We start from the raw sequence: 21,370 nt of genomic DNA, 5'->3' as shown, positions 1-21,370 counted from the left end.
TGCCGACGCCCATGTCCACTTCCCTGTCCGCTCTGAGTCGCACTGGACTCACAGCGGTCATTTGGCGGGCTGGATGAGCTTGTGCCGTGACCTTGTACGTCCCCCTCACTGGGGAGCGCGGCAGATTCACCCTGTGGGCGTGTGCAGCCGGGCTCTGTGTGTGCCCAGATCCTCGGCCTCGGAGTTGAAGACCCTGACTCATCCGTGAACGTCAGCTTCCGAGAGTGGCCCACTCCACCCCCCACTTAAGACACGGGTGGGAAATACCTCTGTCTGTGCTTGGAGCTGTGGCCCCTATACCTGTACTTGACAGGTGTCTTTGGCTTAAAATCCCCTTCATGCCTCCAGGAGAGTGGGAGGGCGAGGCTGGTGAGCCCAGCTGCTCCCCACCTGCGTCCTAAGTTGCCTCAGGATCTCTCCTTTGTCACCTTCTTTGCAGTTTGTTCAAAACAGTGATGGATTGATTGCATATTACACAGAATTTACCATCTTAACCATTTGTAAGTGGCCAATTCAGTGGTGTTAAGTATTCAGTGCTTTCTTTTTTTAAAAGATTTATTTATTTATTTATTTAAAAGATAGAGGCAGAGTTAGAGAGCGAGCGAGCGAGAGCTCCCATCCCTGGTTCACTCTGCGAATACCTGCAGCAGCTGGGAACTCCATCTGGGCCTCTTGTATGGCTGGCAGGGGCCTCAGTACCCCCTGGGTGCACTAGCCAGAAGCTAGATGGGAAGCGGTGTAGCTAGGACACGAACCAGATACTCCAGTATGGGATGCAGGTATCCCAAGCAGCAGCTTAACCACTGCACAACACCCACCTCTGTGTGTGTGTGTGTGTGTGTATATGTGTGTGTTTAAAGTTTATTTTATTTATTTGAAAGACAGAGTTAGAGGGAGAAGGGGGAGAGAGAGAGAGATCTTTCATCCACTGTTCACTCCCTAAATGGCCACAATGGCCGGAGCTGTGCCAGTCTGAAGCCAGGAGCCAGGAGTTTCTTCTGGGTCTTCCACATGGGTGCTGGGGCCCGAGCACCTGGGCCATCTTCTGCTGCTTTCCCAGGCGCATTAGCAGGGAGCTGCATCCCAAGTGGAACAGCCGGAACTTGAACCAGTACCCACATGGGATGCCGGCAGTGCAGGCTTAACTCACGACACCACAGTGCCCGCCCCTGCTCTGTGTGTTTTAAGAGACAGAGTTGATGGAAGAGCAATGATCTGTTCTTCAGGGGGTGTTTCCTCCTGATGCACTGGGAGAGAAGAGGTGGTTCAGACTTCAGCTTTAACTAGGGGCCGAGGCACTTGGGGACCAGGTGGGACCAGGGCCAAGCAGGTGCCTCATGTAACCATGCTGTAGTGTGGATCGGAGGCCCTGGGAGAGATAGGTGCCATGCTGTGGGGTGTAGGAGGGAAGTCTCCTGTCTGTCCTGTTTCCGGGGGGCAGAGGGTGTGGAGGGGAGGGTGTTCCAGGCAGAGGGACCAGGATGGACAAGAGCTCACAGGCTGGGAGGCGTTCACCCTGCTCAGGAGACAGCAGGAGCGTTTGGTTGGAGGATTGGTATGAAATGTGGGTTCAGGGGCAGTGAGGACTGGGTAGGAGGGTTTGGGTCATACCACGTGGGACTCAGAAGTCAGGCTGAGTGAGGTGTACTTTTAATGGCAATAGGGAGCCACTGAAGGTTGTTGAGTGACAGAGGGGGTGGTGTCGCAGCTTTTGCCTTGGGAAGGTGAATCTGGCAGTTGCGTGTGAGGTGGTCCAAGGGGAGTCAGGGGTCCGAGGAGGAGGATGGCTGGAGAGAGAGGACCAGGAGGATGAGCCGTCTGTGAGGAGGGGGTGAGGCTGGGCCTGGGCATGGCTCGGCTGTGCTGCAGGGTCCCAGAGTGGGTTTTGGGGAAAGAGGGCTGAAGGCAAAGGGCAGGAAGGTGAGGCCCTCAGCAAGCCAGGTGCCCTGCAGGGCCACACGAGAGGGAGACGGAGCTGGCGGTGAGCTGGGAGTTGATGCCGCACAAGGGAAGTGAGCACCCAGAGGTCACGGAGGAAGGGGCCGAGGCCGGCCGCGAGTGGGTGAAGAAGACATGGGGGCTGCACCTGTGGACTGTTGTGGCCAGGATTTGAGCAGCTGGCAGGAGAGGAGGATGTGTGTGTGGTCAGCGGCTTAGGACTGGGGCCTGAGTGTTCCCATGTGTCCACTGGTGGGGCCTCTGCTGTTCCAGGGGGCAGGGCTGCAGTGAGGGGCCACGTGCCTGTCGACACACCAAGGAGGTGACCAGTGCGACAGAGTCCCTCGAAGACAGGGAGGTGGTCAAGTGAGGGCTGGGGGCAGCTGATTGAGGGGTCCTGTGGGGGAGGCGGCAGACCCTGGGGAGAGTGGCTGGGTTACCGCTGGACAGTGCTTGGAGCGGTGTGGCTCTTCAGGGGTCTGGTGCGGGAGCTGTCAGTGAGGTCGGAAAGCAGGTGTGGGAGTGGGGGTGGGACTGCCCTGTGGCTGGCATGGCCAAGGCCAAGGCTACTGCGGCCAAGGGGGTTGAGAAGGTGGTTGTGGGCAGATGGCCTCTAGCGTGGAGCAGAACGTGGTGCTGAGCTCTGCGCTGGGTGCTGTGGTATTATAGTGAGGGTCTGGGCTCAGGGCTACATCCTGTGTTGAGTGGCATCTCATCCTGGAGCCGTAGCATGGGCCCGCCCTCGTCTCCAAGCAGCTGGCCAGGGACTGTTGGCCCTGACGGATAAAGGATATGATGGACGTTAAGTGTGGTTCCCTCTCCCATGGCTTACTCCGTGGCCAGATGGTGGCAGCGACCGTGGTAGGCTCCTCTCTGTGGAGGAGCCAGCCGAAAGCAGTGCCTTGGTGACCTGGTTCCCCACACTATGTGCCTCTGGCTTCCTGGCTCTTTATATTTTGTTTTGTGGTGTTTTTGTTTGTTTGTTTTTTAATTTGAGAAACACAGGGAAACAGAGCTCTCCTTCTACTGGTTCACTCCCCTCAAAAGGCTGGGACTGGATCGGGGCAAAGCAGAGAGGCGAGAACACAATTCAGGGCTCCCATGTGGGTATCAGCAACTTAAGTACCCAAGCCGTCACTGCAGCCTCCCAGGATCCACGTGAGCAGGAAGTGTGGAGCCTGGAGCCAGTCTCAAACCCAGGCGCTCTGACGTGGGTCTCAGGTGCCTTAAATGCTACGCCATAGGCCTGGCCTCTTCCCCAGCCCTGTGGCTGTTTGTTTGTTTATCCTGCTACGTCTGCAGTCTCAGGTTCCAGAGACTCCGGCTAGGAACTTCCGCAAGGTTCATGGGTTGCGACTTGGCCTGTCTGGGAGTGCTGCTTTGTTCTGGCTACTCCGGAAGCCCCGTGTCTGCTGCCGTGGGCTGGGCAGCTGAGCCCCCAAGGAAGCCAGCAAGGGGCCTGCTCCCATCTTCTGGAGGTGGAAACCTTTCTAGTTGGCTTTTGGGGTGCGTGGGTGCTGGAACTGGCGCGCCCTGCCCATTTGCCTGCATGAGGGCAGAGGGGAAACAGAGAATGGATTTTCCTTTTCTTTTTCCTCCGTGAGCTCCTTCAAGCGATGTGAATTAGCGGCGTTGCTCCCGGGGGAGCAAGAGTCACTTGGCCTCTGTTGCATTTTAAGATCCGTCAGGACAGGGTGTGGCTGTAAACAGGGCCGTGGACATCAAAGGCTGAAGCAGGGCTTCCTCATGGGGAGTGTCCCAGACACCCATGCCGGCCCCACACTCGGGCTCCCTCCCGGCGTGTGGCCCCGAGCAGGTGGCTCGGGACTTGTGTCCCGTCCTTTCCTGAGCCCCTTTCAGTTTGTAGCTGCCAGGGGGCCTTTTATTTATTTCTCTGTTTATGTTCATTTTATTTGAAAGGGATGCTCTGCTGAGAGATTTCTCTTGGCTCACGTTCCAAATGCCTGCAACAAGGCAGGCTGAAGTCGGAAGCCTGGAGCTCCATCCGGGTCTGCCACACGGATGGCAGGGACTCAGGTGCTTCAGCCGTCACGTGCTGCCTCCCCGGAAGCTGATGGGGAAGTGGGGTAGCCAGCACTTGAACCAGGCATCCCATGTTGCGACCTGCGCTGCTGTGACAGATGAGGCAGAGAGAGAGAGAGAGAGAGAGAGAGAGAGAGAGAGGTCTTCCATCTGATGATTCACTCCTCAATTGGCTGCAATGGCTGGAGCTGGGCCAATCAGAACCCAGGAGCCAGGAGCTTCTTCCTGGTCTCCCGTGTGGGTGCAGGGGCCCAGGCACTTAGGCCATCTTCTACTGCTTTCCCAGGCCACAGCAGAGAGATGGATAGAAAACAGAGCAGTGGGGTCTCGAACTTGCACCCCTATGGGATGCCGGCTGCAGATTTACCCCTTACGCCACGACTCCAGCCCCTCTGCTTTGCTTTCTTAATGTCTGAGTTTCTGGGCATGGGGTCCGCAGGATCCACACTGCTCAGAGTCTCGCGAGGCTGCAGTCAGGATATCAGCTGGGGCTGTGTTCCATCTGAGTGTGTGGTCCTCTCCCAGGCTCCTTCAGGTTGCTGGCAGAGTCCCAGTTCCCGGGGGTTGTAGGACTAAGGTCCCCATTGTCTTGCTGGCTGTCAGCTGCCCCCCTCCCACCTTCCGGTTCTGGAGTCAGGCCCTCTGCATAGGCAGTTGCACAGGGTTGTTGGCATTTCTCCTCCCAGGAAGGGGTCTTTGAAAGGCTCCATGGGTGATGGTGCTCCGTGGCCAGGGTTCCAACCCCTCAGCTTCTGGAATCTGCAGACACTGGCCATGACTTTGAGGGGGGCTGGCAAAGAGGAGCAAGTGGATTTCTTTGGGGTCACATCTGGGAGGCCAGAGTGTCATTAATGGCTCAAAGCTTCCGGGAGACAGGTTTCTGCTCAGTGTTAAAGAGAATTTAATTTTCTTTCTTCCTGCCTTCATACTTAGTCATGTCAAATTATTTTACAGAGCTGAGATCTTGCTGGGGAGTTGGGTGTCTTGCCTTTGTCGATTAATGTGAGCATTTTCTTGTGCTGGTAAATGTTTTGTAAACATTTATTTATTTTAGATTTTTTTTTTTTTTTGATAGGCAGAGTTAGGGGGAGAGAGAGAGAGCTATCTTCCACCCCCTGGTTCACTCCCCAGTTGGCCACAATGGCTGGGGCTGGGCCAGGCTGGAGCCAGGAGCTTCATTCGGGTTTCCCACTTGGGTAGCAGGGACCCATGCATTTGTGCCATCTTTTGCTACTTTCTGACATGCATTAGCAAAGGAGCTGGGTCAGAAGTGGAGCACTCTGGACTTGAACCCAGAGCCCATATGGGATGCAAGTGGTGGCTTAACCAACTATGCCACAATGCCAGCCCCTGTAAACATTGTTTTTAAAGGACCACGTTATTGCTCTATGGGGCCAGTGCTGTGGCATAGCGGGTGAAGCCGCTGCCTGCAGTGCTGGCATCCTATATGGGCACTGGTTTGTGTCCCGGCTGCTCCACTTCTGATCCAGTTCTCTGCTGTGGCCTGGGAAAGCAGTGGAAGATGGCCCAAGTCCTTGGGCCCCTGCATCCACGTAGGAGACCCGGAGGAAGTTCCTGGCTTCTAGCTTCGGATCAGCACAGCTCTGGCCGTTGTAGCCAACTGGAGAATGAACCAGTGGGTGGAAGACCTCTCTGTCTCTCTCTGCCTCTCCTCTCTCTCTGTAATTCTTGACTTTCAAATAAATAATAAATAAATCTTAAAAAAAAAAGACTGCATTATTTCTTTGTAACAGAGCTATGGTTTCAAGAGTTTTGTTGGACATTCAGAGCCCTTGCTGTATGTTGTTGGATATTACAATGATTCAGTCAGCATCTTTTTTTGGTTAACAGCTTCCTCCAGTTCTAACTCACATAGCATACAATTTGCCTGTTTAAAGTGTGTAATCCAGCAGTTTCTGGTTTATTACATTATGATATTTTTTAGGATTTATTTATTTATTTGAAAGTCAGAGCTACACAGAGAAGGAGGCAGAGAGAGAGAGAGAGAGAGAGAGAGGTCCTCCATCCACTGGTTCACTCCCCAGTTGGCTACAACAGCTGGAGCTGCGCCAATCCACAGGCAGGAGCTAGGAGCCTCCTCCGGGTCTCCCGTGCAGGTGCAGGGGCCCAAGGACCTGGGCCATCCTCCACTGCCTTCCCAGGCCACAGCTGAGAGCTGGCGCTCATAAGGGATGCCGGCATCCCGAGTGGCAGCTTTACCTCTGCTGCACTACGATGCCAGCCCCTCCTGAATTATTAAGTGTGATAAAATATACATGACAAACAGTTTCCCATTGTGGCCATTTTCTAGTCTACATCCTGGGTATCAATAAGCCCATCCCATTGGTGGGCAGCCACCCTCTCCCTTTTCCAGAACTTTCCAGCGTTGTAGCTGGTGGCTTAACACACTGCACCACGACACCAACTCTGTCTCAACCGTTTTTAAGTGAACAGTTCAGGCAGTGAGCATCTTCCCGTATGGGTTTCTGTTCAGATTTCTGATTGTGCCCAGACAGGGCTGGCATCTCTCAGTTTGTTTCCTGAGTCACTGCTGTCCAGGGCCCATCCAGAGGTGCTGCTTGAGTTTATCCTTGATTTCCAGATTAATTTTCCCTTACTGTGATGTCTCCCTTGCCTTTGTTTTTTTTTTTTTTCTTGCAGGATTTTAATTTTATTTTAAGATTTTTGGCCGGCGCCGCGGCTCGATAGGCTAATCCTCTGCCTGCAGCACCGGCACACCGGGTTCTAGTCCCGGTTGAGGCGCCGGATTCTGCCCCGGTTGCCCCTCTTCCAGGCCAGCTCTCTGCTGTGGCCAGGGAGTGCAGTGGAGGATGGCCCAGGTGCTTGGGCCCTGCACCCCATGGAGACCAGGAAAAGCACCTGGCTCCTGGCTCCTGCCATCGGATCAGCGCGGTGCGCCGGCCGCAGCCCGCCGGCCACAGCGGCCATTGGAGGGTGAACCAACAGCAAAGGAAGACCTTTCTCTCTGTCTCTCTCTCTCACTATCCACTCTGCCTGTCAAAAGAAAAAAAAATTAAAAAAAAAAAAGACTTTTTATTTGAAAGGCACAGTTAGGAAGAAACAGAGACAGAGAGAGATCATCTGTCCTCTGGTTCACTCCCCAAATGCCCGCAACAGCCAGCCAGGGCTAGATAGGCTGAAAGCAGCAGCCTGGAGCTTCGTCCGGGTCTCCCACGTGGGCGGCAGGGGCCCCAGTACTTGGGCCATCCTCTGCTGCTTTCTTTCCAAGGCACATGGCCAGGAAGCTGGATCAGAAGAGGAACAGTGGGATCTCGAAGCCGTGCTCTTTTGGGATGCTGGCATCGCAGGCAGCTGCCTAACCTGCTGTGCCCCAGCACTGGCACTGCAGGATTTTATTAAAACACTTCCGTCCGGTGACAAGAAGGCCAAGTGGATGGGGCCTCACCTTCCAGAATTTCAAAGTCATGGTATGGGGTTTTCAGCCAACGAAACAGAATTTGAGGTTAAGGTATCTTTCGGTCAGGGCCGTCTGTCCTTGGCTGGGCCCCACCTGATTTCCTTGGTGACCTACAAAAACAGCCAGTCCTGGATTGGGAACCTCCCTAGGCTGAGGTCTCGCTGTGGCCAGTGGCTAGGGGACACTTAGTTCTTTATCAGCTCCGTGGCCTTTGAGAGTGAAAGAACCCCATGATCCTCTTGTTTATCGGGAAACCCGTCAGTTTCTTGTTGCCCTGGACGGCTTGAAACTGGATCTGAAAAAGCCTTCTGGTTTCCTTGCTGTGTGTGCATCCTGGCCTTGGGGTCAGGTCTGCTCAGTAGGGTTGTCCAGGGAGTCCTGGCTCATGGAGTTCCAGCTGGATTTTCCCTAAAGCTCCAAGGGAGCAGAAGGCCGGGGTGGAGAAGGGCTTTCCCAGAGGGAGAGGGGCTGGCGTGGGGCTCTGTGGCTGCAGGTGGCTGGCAGAGGTGGACCAGGGCGCCGGTCAGCCCAGACGCCGCCCCGTGCATGTTGACTTCAAGCAGGGATGGACTGTCGGTCGGGTGTCGGAGCGTAGCCAGGGGAGAGCAGCCCGGAATCCCGGGCGTGGATGGCGGGGAGAGGAGAAGGAAGGGCGCAGGTCTGCAGCCTGGACCAGCCCCGCCTGCAGTGGAAGTCACACTTTCTTGTCTTTGGGAGTGCCTTAAAGAGGCGGGACTCACACTTGCCGCTTCTCGGGCTCAGCAGTACTGGCCGTCACTCAAACTCCTCGGGCCTCTGGGTCTCTGGGTTCCTGTCTGTCGGTGAGGAAGCTGAGCGTCTGCGTCTTGGAGCTGCCTTTAAATTATTTGTGATCCCGACTAGAAGTGAAGAGTCCCGTGGCTCTGAGTTCCCAGCAGGTTACTTGGAGGGCCCCCCACCCCACCCCCCGTTGGCAGGTGCCCCAGAGCTTCCTGTGGTGGTGCAGGTCTGCAGAGCCCAAGGTGGGGGAGGGGCAGCTCGTGCCTATTGCCTGATCGGCCACCGACTGCCCAGCAGCCAGTCTGAGGGCTAGGACGGGTGTCTGCAGTCGAGTGTGGGCAGCAGCAGGAGGCCCAGTCAGCAGCGTGGGAGGGGGTGGAGGCCCCTTGCGGGTGTCTGCCAGGGTGCAGGTGATGGCGTCCAAGCAGGTGGCTGGCAGTGGGAGGCCTGGTAGTGCCAGCTGGGGCCTTGCCAGTCACAGGACAGCCCTGCGTGGCTGGGATGCTGTGCTCAGGCCAGCACTGAGATGAGCAGGGCTCGGCTGCCCGGCTGCCCGGTGTTTCCATGCCTTGGGTGCTCTGAGGCCGCTGTTTACGGCCGTCACAGATGATGACCCAGCCCCTCCGACAGCCTGCTGGCCTCAGCACCGGCCCCACCTGGGATCAGAATCCAGGCCTCGCTTCCTGCAGAGGAAGCTGCCCGTCTGGTCCCCGTTACGCTTCTCTGAGTGTTCTCAGTGCCAGCTGGAGAGCTGGCGAGGCCTTGGGAGGGCCTGGTCAGTCGGGAGGAGGACAGGAAGGGGGCAGGCTGAATGCCGGTGCTCTGTGGGGTGCGCGTGCCTCCATGGAAGCCCGTCCTTCCCTCCAGAATGTTCTGTGGGACAGGCTTGGCTTGAGGTGCACTTGACCTCCGGGAACCCCTCTGTCTGAATTCGCCTGTGTTCCTTCTCTGACAGTCCTATGGTGGGGGGGGGGGGGTGGAGAGGAGAGGGAGGGCCCAGCCTTTCCTGGAATGTTGCACTTGAATGTGGCTCTCTGCTGCTGATGGGCCCCATCTCCTCCACTCCCTGCAGGGAGCATTGTGGCTGCAGCTCTCTTAGGAAGCGTTAAGAAGCCCCCACGTTAAGAAGCCCCCACGATAGAAGCTGGATTTGAATGGGGGTTGGGGAGGTTTTATTTGAGTCTCTGCTCTTGGCTGTGCAGTGTCGGGATTGGCCACATTTTCTTAAAGGGCCAGTCAGTAGCTAATTTCGTCTTGGTGGCCAAGAGGCAGGGTCCAGGCTGCTGTGTGGGAACAGTTGTCCCTCGGTATCCATGGCCGACTGGTTCAAGGACCCTCCTTGGATAGTGCTGACGTAGTATTTGCATGTAAGTATACACATCCTCCTGTATGCTTCAGGTCATCTGTAGGATACTTATAAGACCTAAAGCAGTGTCAGTGCTGTGTAAATGCCCACCATACTGTGTGGTTTAGGGAATAATGGGAACAAAAAAAAGCCCATATGTGTCCAGTAGGGATCTCGAGTATTCTCCATCTGTGGTTGTTCCCTCTGTGGACGTGGAGCCCACGGTCCCACGAGAGCAGGTGGCAGTGGGCTGGAGCTTGCCGACCCGTGTCCCGCAGCGAGCCGCCTCCCGAGTGATTGTGCAAGAGGGGACAGTGCCGTGAGTGGGTGTCCCCATCTGTCTGGGAGCCTGACAGGCTTCTCCCTGGAACCTGTGGGGCAGGTGGGGTCGGTCTTCCTTGTCCCCGGGAGGACTCTTTCCTCAAGGAAGTGGCTGGAGGTGGAGAAGCCGGGGTGGGGGTGGCACCTGCTCTCCCACTCCTCCTCCTCCTCCCCCTTTTCTCCTGCTGCATCACGGTGATGAATATTCAGGCCCTGGAACAAGGCTGGCCACTGGTTCATCTTGGAAGCACGGGTGGACGTTTGGCCTGGCGGTTTGAGTGCTGGTTAAGATGCCTGTGTCTCATATTGGAGTGCCCCAGCGTGATCCCTGGCTGCAGCTCCTGACTCCAGGTTCCCACCAGTGCAGACCGGAGGCAGCAGTAATGGCTCAAGTCTTTGACTATGATGCCAGGGTCCACAGCACGCACACACACACTCAGGACTGTGGGAAAGCATCGTTGGGGCTTTTTGTTTGTTTTATTTAATTGTGTTAAAATATACCTAGCACAAAACTTAACCATCTTGACCATTATTTTATTTAAAAAAAAAAAAGATTTATTTATTTGAAAGTCAGAGTTACACAAGAGAGAAGGAGAGGCAGAGAGAGAAAGAGAGAGCTTCCATCCGCAGTTTCACTCCCCAAATGGCCTCAATGGTCAGAGCTGTGCCGATACGAAGCCAGGAGCTTCCTCCGGGTGTCCCACGCGGGGCAGGAGCCCAAGGACTTGGGCCATCTTCCACTGTTTCTCCAGGCCATAGCAGGGAGCTGGATCGTAAGTGGAGCAGCTGGGACACAAACCGGCGCCCATATGGGACGCCAGCACTGCAGATGACGGCTTTACCCACTGTGCCGCAGCACTGGCTCCTTGACCATTTTTAAATACACAGCTCAGTGCGGAGACGTCCTTGTGTTGCACAGTCGTCTCTGCCGTCTGTGTCCAGAGCTCTTCCATCTCGCAGAGCTGAAACTCTGGACCCGTTTGACGCTGACTCCCCATTCCCCTACCCTTCAGCCCCTGGAAACCACCTTTGTGCAGAGCCTTAAACTTGGGACACCCACACCACGTATCCAGGTGCCAGTTCAAGTTCTGGCCACTTCGCTTCTGATCCAGCTCCCTAATCACAGTACCCGATGGTCATCCATGCCCCAGGAGCACCCACCCCCGTGGGCCCCGGGTGGCCACTGACATGCTTTCTCTCCCATGAGTCTGTCTTTTCCTGGACATTACATAAATGGAAGCGTCCGGCTCGTAGCCTTTTGGATCCTGCTTCCTTCACATAGATCACGCACTTAATGTTCCAAGCTGTTGGGCGTACCGCTCGCTCGTTCTTCTTCATAGTAACCAGGGAGTCCTGTGTCCCAGGGATGGGTCAGTGCTGTCCTCTCCCTGACTGCTCCGTTCTGACCTCTGTCTGGAGCCATGACTTGATATTGCTGTGTAGTTCACCCATTTGAAGTGCGCCGCTTAGCGGCTTCTAGCGTGGTCACAGTTGTGCGACTGTCACCGATCTCCGATTCTAGAACATTGTCATCACCCCCAAAAGAAAATCCACGCTCACTGGTGGTCTCTCCCCATTCACTTCTCCTCCTCACTGCTGGCACTCACCAGTGTGCTTTTTTTCCATCATGCACGTGGCGTCCTTTGGCCCCTGCCTTCCGGTGGCCCCCGTCCTCAGTTCCCCCTTGAGCCTGGGCCCAAGTTGTCCCTGGAACCACTGTGGCGTCTGGTTTTTGCCCAGGAGCCCAGGGCCGCAGCAGACAGCACTCCAGCTTTCCAGAAACCTGTTATAGTTGTTGCTGTGTGGATGCAGAAAACCTAGAGGCCCTGGACTTCGCCCCCGCTGGGCTCTGGGAGGCCTGGGCTGGCCTCTGTTTCAGCCTATCCAGGGGAGAGAATGCCGGCAGCTTCTAGAATGGCACAGCCGGCCAGACCTCCATGCGTGTGCCCGCTGTGAGCATTGCTCCGTGTATCTCAGCATGCGTGACCTCCGTGGACAGCCCGCTCTTGTACTGGCAGAGAGGGTGCCTATGACTGGCACTGGGCTTGTTCGCCCCGTTGGAGAGGGAAATAGATGCACCTGCTCTCTGGCCAAGAGCTATGGCAGCTGGAAGCTGCTCGCCCTGTTCCCAGTATTACCCGGGCCAGGGGATGAATTATTTGGTCATAAATCAATGTCTTGTCTGCAGAGGACTTGGAGACGCTAGGGCCCAGCTGGCTTTTCTCTCCGCCGCTGGGACATTGCCGATCTCACAGCAGGGCGAGGACAGGCAGTGCCACGAACGCTGTCTGATTTGGGCAGCTTTGGGGCTTCCCCCACAGCATGCCGTCCTGGGGAGGGCCCACCAGAACCTTCCTTATCTGGTTCTGTCCTCCTGGCTGTCCCCTGGCACTGTCTCCGAGAGGACGCAGCTGACCCCTCTGCTTTGCCGAGCAGCCTGCATCCTCCTGTGGACACTCGCAGTCCCGGACACGGCCATCAGCGCTGGGAACGTCCAGGGTTCAGCCTGCCAGAGTGGGTGCTGGCCAAGCAGTGCTGACTCATGTTCCTGACCCGGGGGGACCTGAGTGTAGAGGAGGCGGAGGCTGGGCCGAGAGGCAGAGAGCTCCCTCCTTGTGGGACATTTGGGCCCAGGTCCCTCCTAGGAAGGCAGAGCCGGGTCCCAGCCTGCACTCTGCACATTGTATTCCTCCCACGACTCCCCCCAGGACGAGGTCGGCTTATCAGTGGATGCACCAGGGTGAGGGAAGGCAGCACTTCCAGTTACAGCCCCACGAGAGGCAGAGATAGCAGAGCCCACGGTGAATGAGGTGGAGACTCCGGGGAAAATGCATGCCTGAGGGTGGGTGGGATGACCAAGCGGTCCCCAGTCAGGGATGTGCCCTGCAGATCACTGCGCATGGCCGCTGGTGCACAGAGAGCGCGCAGTAGCACCGTTATCCCCGTCTCAGTGCTGTTATCTTAGGCGCTGTTATGACAGACGGTGGGAGAGGATGCTGACCGCTGCATCGGCTGGCTGCGTGTTTGGGTTTACTTTTGTATTTTTTTGTTTTGAAGAAGCCACAGTGGAAGAAGAGAAGCTGCCTTTTTCCATCTGAATTGGAAAAGTCCACGGTGCCCATTTCCAAAAACAGGGACTTTGTTTTTGAACACTTTTTTTGTTCATTTGCTTCAAGATTTATGTTTGTTTCTTTGAAAGAGATACAGAGAGAGTGACAGAAAGAGAGGTCTTCCATCTGCTGGTTTACTCCCTAAATGGCTGCGATGGCTGGGGCTGGGCCAGGCTGAAGCCAGGAGCCAGGAACTCTATGTGGGTTTCGCCTGTGCATGGCAGACGCCCAAGCTCTTGGGCCATCTTCTGCTTTGCCAGGCACATTAGAAGAGAGCTGGATTGGAAGTGGAATGGCTGGGACTTGAACCAGTGCTCTTGAGATGAGACGCTGGTGTCACAAGCAGAGGCTTAACCTGCAGCACCCACCCCACGCCTTCACTTTTCAGTAAACTTTTACCGACAGAGACACTAAGTGCATTGACAGTGTCCTGTTACTGTCGCCACCACTGTATCCATCAGGTTTTCTTGGGTACAACACGAAAGACCTGAGACATGTTACAGTACGGAGAAGAGAGAGGTTTGTTATTTAGCGCGCGGTGTTGGAGGTCGGAGATCGTTGGTGTGTTGTCTGTCGAGGGCAACAGGTGGAAGTGGCGAGGGAGTGGGGAGGAGGCTGAGCCCCATCAGGCCTTGCAGCCGGCCCTCCCCTGAAAGCCACCTTCCAGGTCACACACGCAGTGCCCTGGGGACCTCTCCTGGGGGGCCACATGCCGCACACCCCATCTGGATGAAGCTTCCACCCTCTCGGCTCCTTAAACTTACAGCTTAGGAAGAGGTTTAAAAGCCTACACAGGTCCGGGAGCCACAGCAGCCACCATCCGGCTCCAGAACATTTGTCATCTTCCCAAACTCCGGTTCGTTAAACAGTACTCCCCACTTCCTCCTCCCCCAGGCTCTGTTTGCTTTCTGTCTCTGTGGATCTGACAGCTCCAGGCCCTTCAAGCCCTGCCCTTTTGTGTCTTGCCAAGCAATGGAGCACAGGTTTGAATTCCCTTCCGTTTGCCAGGCTTTTTGAGGTGGACACCTGAGGCCCGTTTGCACCTTCGGCTACGGTGCAGAGAGCACGGCTGTGAGCAGGGCTGGGGGTGTTTTTACTCCTGAGCCCTGGCAAACAGGCCCCTCCTGCATGAGTGCCCGCAGGCATCGCTTAGGGAACCACGCACTTAATAGCCACTGTGAGCACAGCTCTCTGGAATGTAGCAGGTCACTGATACAGAAGGCGGGAGTTCTTGGAAAGGTGGGGTTCTGGCTGCAAGCTCCACCCCTGTTTTCTGGCACCTTCTGTGCCAGGGAAACTTGAGTCAGCCTTTCCTGGGTAGTGCAGGCCTCAGCCCTGGTTCAGGAGAGCTGGGGGAGGGGTTCTGTGTGACTCCTGTCTGCTGATAGGGTGGCTACAAACCTGGGGTCCCTGGGCAAGTCATTGATGAATCCAGAGTAGATGGATGGAGGATGGGCACTGCACTTGTTCATTAGACTTTTTAATTTAAGATTTATTGGGGCTGGCACTGTGGCACCGGCATCCCATATGGGCGCCAGTTCTAATCCTGGCTGCTCCTCTTCCAGTCCAGCTCTCTGCTATATGGCCTGAGAAAGCAGTGGAACATGGCCAAGGTCCTTGGGCCCCTGCACCCGCATGGGAGACTGGGAAGAAGCTCCTGGCTCCTGGCTTTGGATTGGCGCAGCTCCAGTCGTTGTGGCCATTTGGGGAGTGAACCAATGGATGGAAGACCTTTCTCTCTGTCTCCCCTTCTCACTGTTTGTAACTCTACCTCTCAAATAAATAAATAAAATATTTTAAAAAAAATTTAAGATTTATTTGCCCCTCTTCCAGGCCAGCTCTCTGCTATGGCCCGGGAGTGCAGTGGAGGATGGCCCAAGTCCTTGGGCCCTGCACCCCATGGGAAACCAGGAGAAACACCTGGCTCCTGCCTTCGGATCAGTGCGGTGCGCCGGCCGCAGCGCACCGGCTGCGGCGGCCATTGGAGGGTGAACCAACGGCAAAGGAAGACCTTTCTCTCTGTCTCTCTCTCTCTCTCTCACTATCCACTCTGCCTGTCAAAAAAATAAATCAATTAAAAAAAAAAAAGAAAGAAAAGAAAAGCAGAGTTAGAGATCTTCCATTCGCTGTTTCACTCCCCAAATGGCCACAATGGCCAGAGTTGAGTCAGACCGAAGCCAGGAGCCACTAACTTTTTCCAGGTCTCCCACATGGGTGGCAGGAGTCCAAGCACTTGGGCCATCTTCCGCTGCTTTCCCAGGTGTATTAGCAGAGAGCCGAATTGGGAGTAGAGCAGCTGGGACTTGAGCCTGTGCCCATATGGGATGCTGGTGTTGCAGGCGACGGCCTTACTCGCTGTGCCCTAGTGCCGGCCCCCTGTTCATGATACTCTGCCTTCTGCGTGGGACAAGGTGGGCAGGCCTGGAGTCTTCTGGCATGTGGCAATGACACCATTGGGCCCCAGCCTTGAGACAGGACTGAGGTCTTACATCGCACTTGGTAGTTCCAGAATCCCTAGGGATGTGGGACGCGTTAACCAAGGAGTTAATTAAGACAGCAGCCGAGGGGCCAGCGTTTGGCATAGCGGGTTAAGCTGCTCCCTGTGATACTGGCATCCCATATGGGCACCGGTTTGAGTTCTGGCTGCTCCACTTCTGATCCAGCTCCTTGCTAATGTGCCTAGGAAAGCAGCAGAGGACAGCCCAAGTGCTTGGGCCCCTGCACCCTGGAGGAGGCTCCTGGCTCCTGGCTTTGGCTTGCCTTTGTGGCCATGTGTCTCTCCCTCCCTCTCTCTAACTCTGCCTCTCAAATAAGTAAATAAATCTTTAAAAAAAAAAAAAAAAAGTGACCAAGATTCCGGGAGTTTCACCTTTCCTGTAAACCTGGGTGGTTTTCTAGAATAACCACCTTCCCTTTCATGTGGCCGTGTTGAGGAAGCCATGCCGTGCTGGTAATGACGTAATGACACAGTCTAACTGAGAAGTGCTTTAGGCACACTTTCTGTTCACCTATCTCTCCACGCCCCGCCACTGAGTGTTTGGGAGGAAGCTGTGGGCGCGTTTCACGGGTGAGTGCTCCAAGTATTTTCCTCTCTGGCTGGGCCTGAGTGGCCTTGATAAGCTGGGGCACCCCCAGTGCCGATGCCAGGGTGGCCAAGTCCACGTGTGGCCCCCCCCAGCCCCCTACCCCCATTCCATCATGCCACAAGGCTGTCTTTAAACTGTGCATCTACACTGCTGAAGAATCATCCCCACGGTCTAACCTCAGACCCTGTCAGCCCACCCTCAGTGTACCCCCACGGTCTAACCTCAGACCCCGTCAACCCACCCTCGGTGTTTTCCTAAGGAAATCTGACCTTTCTTTCCACCCCGCCTCTTCCTCTCCCGTGAGGCTGCTCATTGTGTTCACAACCGTGGAAAGCTGGAAACAGCTCAACCTCCTGCAGTAAAACATGGGGTGGCGTGGCCTGGGCAGACGGGTCTGTCTGTCATCACAGGCGGTGACAGTTACCGAGGCACAGGGTGAGGAAGCTGGGTCCAGGGTTGTGTCGGGGTTTGTGTCAGTCAGCCTCTGGATCTGGCCTGTTCCCCATCCACCCCCGCCGGGGATCCCGTGCTGGACACTTGGTCCCCAGGGCGGCAGGTAGCCCCTAAGAGGAAGAATTGGAAGGTGGTGAAGCCAGTGGGACTGCACCCTCAGAAGAGACGTAACAGAGCTGCCCTGGGACCCCAGTTAGTTCCCTTGAAAGGGGGTTGTTTTGAAAGAGCAAGACGGGCCCCTCCCCAGGCACTGGCCTCCCGTCTCACCATGGGAGTCTCTCCCACCTCATGCATGCTTCCACCACGATGCCGTCCACCAGGACGTGAAACAGCCAGAGCGCCAGTTCAAGTCCCGGCTGCTCCACTTCCGATCCAGCTCCCTGCTCATGTTCCTGGGAAAGTGGTGGAGGACAGTCCAAGTGCTTTTGCCCATGTGGGAGACCTGGATGGCAGTCATTTAGGAGAGAGAACCAGCAGAGGAGATAATCCTCTCTCTGTCTCCTTCTATGTCTGTAACTCTGCCTTTCAAATAAATAAATACACCTTTAAAACAACAGCACGATTTGCTCTCCCAGGGTTCTGTAGATTGGCAGGTGGTTCTTGGCGTGGCTGTCCCCAGGGCTTGTTCATGTGGTTGTCTTCAGCCAAGGGTCAGTTGAAGCTGGCATTGCCGGGTGGCCTAACCCATGTGCCTGGTGCCCCAGTGGGGACCCTGGAGGGCAGGGACCTCTGGCCCCTGTGATGGGTCTTTGACCTGCAAGTTGAGGCCAAACATCTTCACGTGGGAGCTGGGTTCCAAGACGAAAGGTGGATGCTGCCTGGGCTGTGAGCTCACTTCACCGTATTGTTGACAGCAGTTCCGAGCCCAGCCCAAGGGGATGGAGAGCAGGACTCTGCCTCTTTTCTATTTTTTAATTTTATTTATATAAAAAAATTACATTTTTAAAAAGGATTTATTTATTTGAAAGAGTTACAGAGAGAGGTAGAGACAGAGGTCTTCCATCTGCTGGTTTACTCCCCAGATGGCCACAATAGCCGGAGCTGCAACAGTTCGAAGCCAGTGGCCGGGAGCTTCTTCCAGGTCTCCCATGTGGGTGCAGGGGCCCAAGGACTTGGGCCATCTTCCGCTGCTTACCCAGGCCATAGCAGAGAGCTGGATTGGAAGAGGAGCAGCCAGGACTTGAACCGGCGCCCATATGGGATGCCGGCGCTTCAGGCCAGGGCGTTAACCCGCTGCGCCACAGTGCCGGCCCCTTAAAAAATGTAATTTTAAAAAAGATTTCATTTATTTATTTGAAAGGCAGTTACAGAGGGAGAAACAGAGAGAGAACTTCCACCTGCTGGTTCACTCCCCAAATGGCCACAATGGCCAGAGCTGGGCCCATCCAAAGCCAGGAGCCAGGAGCTTCACCTGGGTCTCTCACATGGGTGCAGGGGCACACGCACTTGGACCATCTTCTTGCTGCTTTCTCAGGGCACAAACAGGGAGCTGGATCAGAAATGGAGCAGTGGGAACTCAAACCGGCGCCCATATGGGATGCCGGCGCTGCAGGTGGAGACTTAACATACTACACCACCGCAGCGGCCCCAATCTTTTCTATTTTATAAGGATTTATTTATTTGAAATGCAGTTATATAAAGAGGAGACACACATACACATATCTTCCATCTGCTAATTCACTCCCTCATATGACAGCAACAGCTATAGCTGGAGCGTTAGTGGGAGCTGGATCAGAAGCTGAGCAGTGGGGACGTGCACCATGGCCCATTAATAGGATCACAAGCAGCAGCTTAAACGGCTACACTTAGGACTCCGCCTCTTGATGGGGGAACAGTGGCTTCATATTGACAAAGGGCGGTGGGCACAAGTGGGCCTGATTCCTGGGGACCTTGCTTGTGCCCCCCTATGTGGGCCTTTGGTTACAGTCACGGGGCCGGGGCTGGGGCCGGGGTAGAAGGAATTAATGAGGGAGAATGAACCAAGGGCATGAATCAAGGGGGCCAGGTTGTGGAATTTCTTCCTTTAGCTCTTTGCTACTGCCTGTATATGTAGGAGACCTCAGATAGGAGGCCCGCGCATGCGTTCCACCGGGCTCCTAGCTGGAGAGTGACGGCAGGTGGTCGAGGGGTAGGTCCCTCCCGTAGGCTCTACAGCCTGGACTTGGGGAAGAAGACGCTGGAGATGGTGACCTGTCACCTTGCCCTCACTGTCCCCGACAGAGAGTCCACAACAGTTGGACATAACGGACCCAGGCCTTGGGAGCTTAGGTCGACCTCCTCTGCAAGGCGGGGCTCAGGGCCCAGTCGACGCCAGCTGACCTTCCTGGTGAGGGATGCGGGGGCCTCGTGGGAACCCTGTGTCCAAGGACGATGCGGTCCAGTGGATTAGAGTTGGTGGGGGAGGCATGGGTGGACAGCTTGCACTTATCTGCCCCGCAGGCCCTTTTTTTGAGTCATCTCTGTTCTCCTAAATAAATGATTCTTTGTATTCTTCTTGCAAGTTTTCCTGAAGATTGAAAAGTTATTTCCAAATAAAAACACGGGAGGGGTGGGAGGAGAGAGTGGGGAGAGCGGGGGAGGGGCGCTCCCAGGCAGGCTGGGGCTCCTGGGCAGCAGGCCAGTTTGGATAGGAGAGGGCCTGCTGGAGCTGGCTCCTGCATCCTTCTCCTAAGGAAAAGCTGGCTCCTGCAGGGAATGGGGGTGGCAGCATTCGTGGGGACCCCCATGTATGAGCATATTCCCAAATTTCACAGAAAATTTGAGTTACTGAAACAACTTTATTTTGATGCAAACTTGGAATCTATCGATAGTGTTTGCATTGTATGCATTTTTGATGACTTTTTAAAAAATTATTTATTTATTTATTTATTTGACAGAGAGATGGGGAGAGACAGAGAGAGAAATCTTCAATCAGTTGGTTCACTCCCCAAATGGCTACAATGGCCAGGGCTGGGCCAGGTTAAAGCCAGGAGCCAGGAGCTTCCTCTTGGTGTCCCGTGTGAGTGCAGGGGCCCAAGCACTTGGGCATCCTCCGCTGCCTTCCCAGACACATTAGCAGGGAACTGGATTGGAAGTGGAGCAACCAGGACTTGAACTAGCACCCTTATGGGTTGTTGGCATTGCAGGCAGCAGCTTAACCTGCTACACCACAGCACCAGCCCCTTTGATAACCTTTTTTGAAGACCCCTCATATGCATGGATTTAAAAAAAATTTTTTTGTACCATGATAAACTGCTTTTATAAACTCATTAAAAAAAAAAAAACAACCTCATATGAGGCAGATAAAACTGGTTGAACTGACTCCCTCCCCGCCCCACACCACAGGGATCTGGCCTAGCCTGGGCAGCAGTGGCAGGGAATGAGCTGAAAGCCACCTGGAGAGGGGGTGGGCCTTGGTCCCCATAGCGAGGACCCTTCCCTCATAGCCCAGGACAGCCTGTACCTGGGGAGTGGGCAGGGAAGGCACAGGGCCCCATAAAGGGCCGTTTGTCCTGTGCTGGAATGCTCAGCTCTGACGCTGGAGGCTGGCCTGTTTGCTTCTTACATTAAGAGGTCCCTCACCCTCGGGAGAGGTCGCAGCCCAGGGCTGTGTGGGGAAGCGCAGCCAGCTGGTGCGGGCTTGGGAAGGGCGGGGGGCGGGTAGCTGATCCCTCATCCCCTCATCATGGAGCAGGGAGGGCCCCCGGCGTGCCAGCCCATTCCTGCCATGTCACTGCCCTGGCGGCCGTGACGGCGACGACGTATGGATGGACCGAGAGCCGGGCCTGCCAGGCAGTGAAAACAGGAAACTTAATCTTTTTAAAAATAATCCACGGGGAGGGGAAAAAGTGAGGAAGCCAAGCCCAAAAAGCGAGCAGATGGCCCTCATGGTGGGGGTGCGGGTGGGGGCGGGGGTGGGGGCGGAGGAGTATTTTCCCGCCTGCTGGCTGCTCTGGGAGCCACAGCTTCCAGTGAGGAAAGCTCAGAGACAGAGAGAGAGAGGTCTCCCACTTGCTGGTTCACTCCCCCAAATGGCCACGACACCCAGGGCTGGACCAGGCTGAAACCAGGAGCTTCTTCCTGATCACCCACATGGACAGTGGGGGCCCAACCACTTGGGCCATCCTCTGCTGTTTTTCCAGGCGCATTAGCAGGGAGCTGGATGGGAAGTGGAGCAGCCAGGACTTGAACCTGCGCCCATATAGGATGCCAACATCACAGGCAGCAGCTTAACCTTCTGTGTCACATGCTGGCCCCTAAGGATGTTTTAGCACAGAGCTTCCCCCGACCCTGCCTCCAAAACCATCCCCCTTTGGAGCCTGGTGGGCTGGTCTGACCTCTTGCTTTGACTGTGACCCCTGTCCCTGCCCAGGGCAGCCAGCGTATTTGCCCAGGTGGCCTTCACAGAGCCTGATTGTCACTTCCTTCTCAAGCCCCTGCCCTCCTCCTGGGTTCAAGGCCATGTGTCTTGGGCGTATTTGTGCACAGGACGCTTTGCTTTCCCACCTTTCCTGGGCACAGCCTCCCTGCCGATGCTGAAATTTCTCTTCTGTGTACTTCCTGCACCCTACCTCCCACACCCATGTCTCCACCTGCCCAGAGCCCTCTGTCACCCAGGCTCCCGCTCCATCACCCACCACACATCCTGTGTCTCCTGAGCTGCGTGCGACATTTCCCTCCTCTCTCCTTTCCCGGCCCCTCCTTCCCACACGTCCCAGCTTGCGTGTGCCCCACCACCCCATCTCCTCCACGTCAGTAGCCCCTGGAGCATGGAACCTCCTGTTACCACTGCCTCTCGCTCCGGAGAGCTGGCACAGCCCCTGTGGCTGGCTGCTGTCGTGTGTGGCCACACAGAGGGAGAGGGGCGCTTCTGCCTTTGAGGCTGCCTGGGGCATGT

The 21,370-nt window shown here is 55.6% G+C and overlaps 1 protein-coding gene across 1 annotated transcript in view; it reads left to right on the top strand.

The window, feature by feature from the left end:
- The window catches only part of BCR (BCR activator of RhoGEF and GTPase), a 129,387-nt gene that overhangs the window by 16,895 nt on the left and 91,122 nt on the right, over nucleotides 1-21,370 (top strand). The gene's annotated exons all lie outside the window — the stretch shown is intronic.

The sequence above is a fragment of the Oryctolagus cuniculus genome, chromosome 21 (assembly GCF_964237555.1).
Source record: "Oryctolagus cuniculus chromosome 21, mOryCun1.1, whole genome shotgun sequence".
NCBI classification, from domain to species: Eukaryota; Metazoa; Chordata; class Mammalia; order Lagomorpha; family Leporidae; genus Oryctolagus; species Oryctolagus cuniculus.
This window is presented reverse-complemented; position numbering and strand designations above follow the sequence as displayed.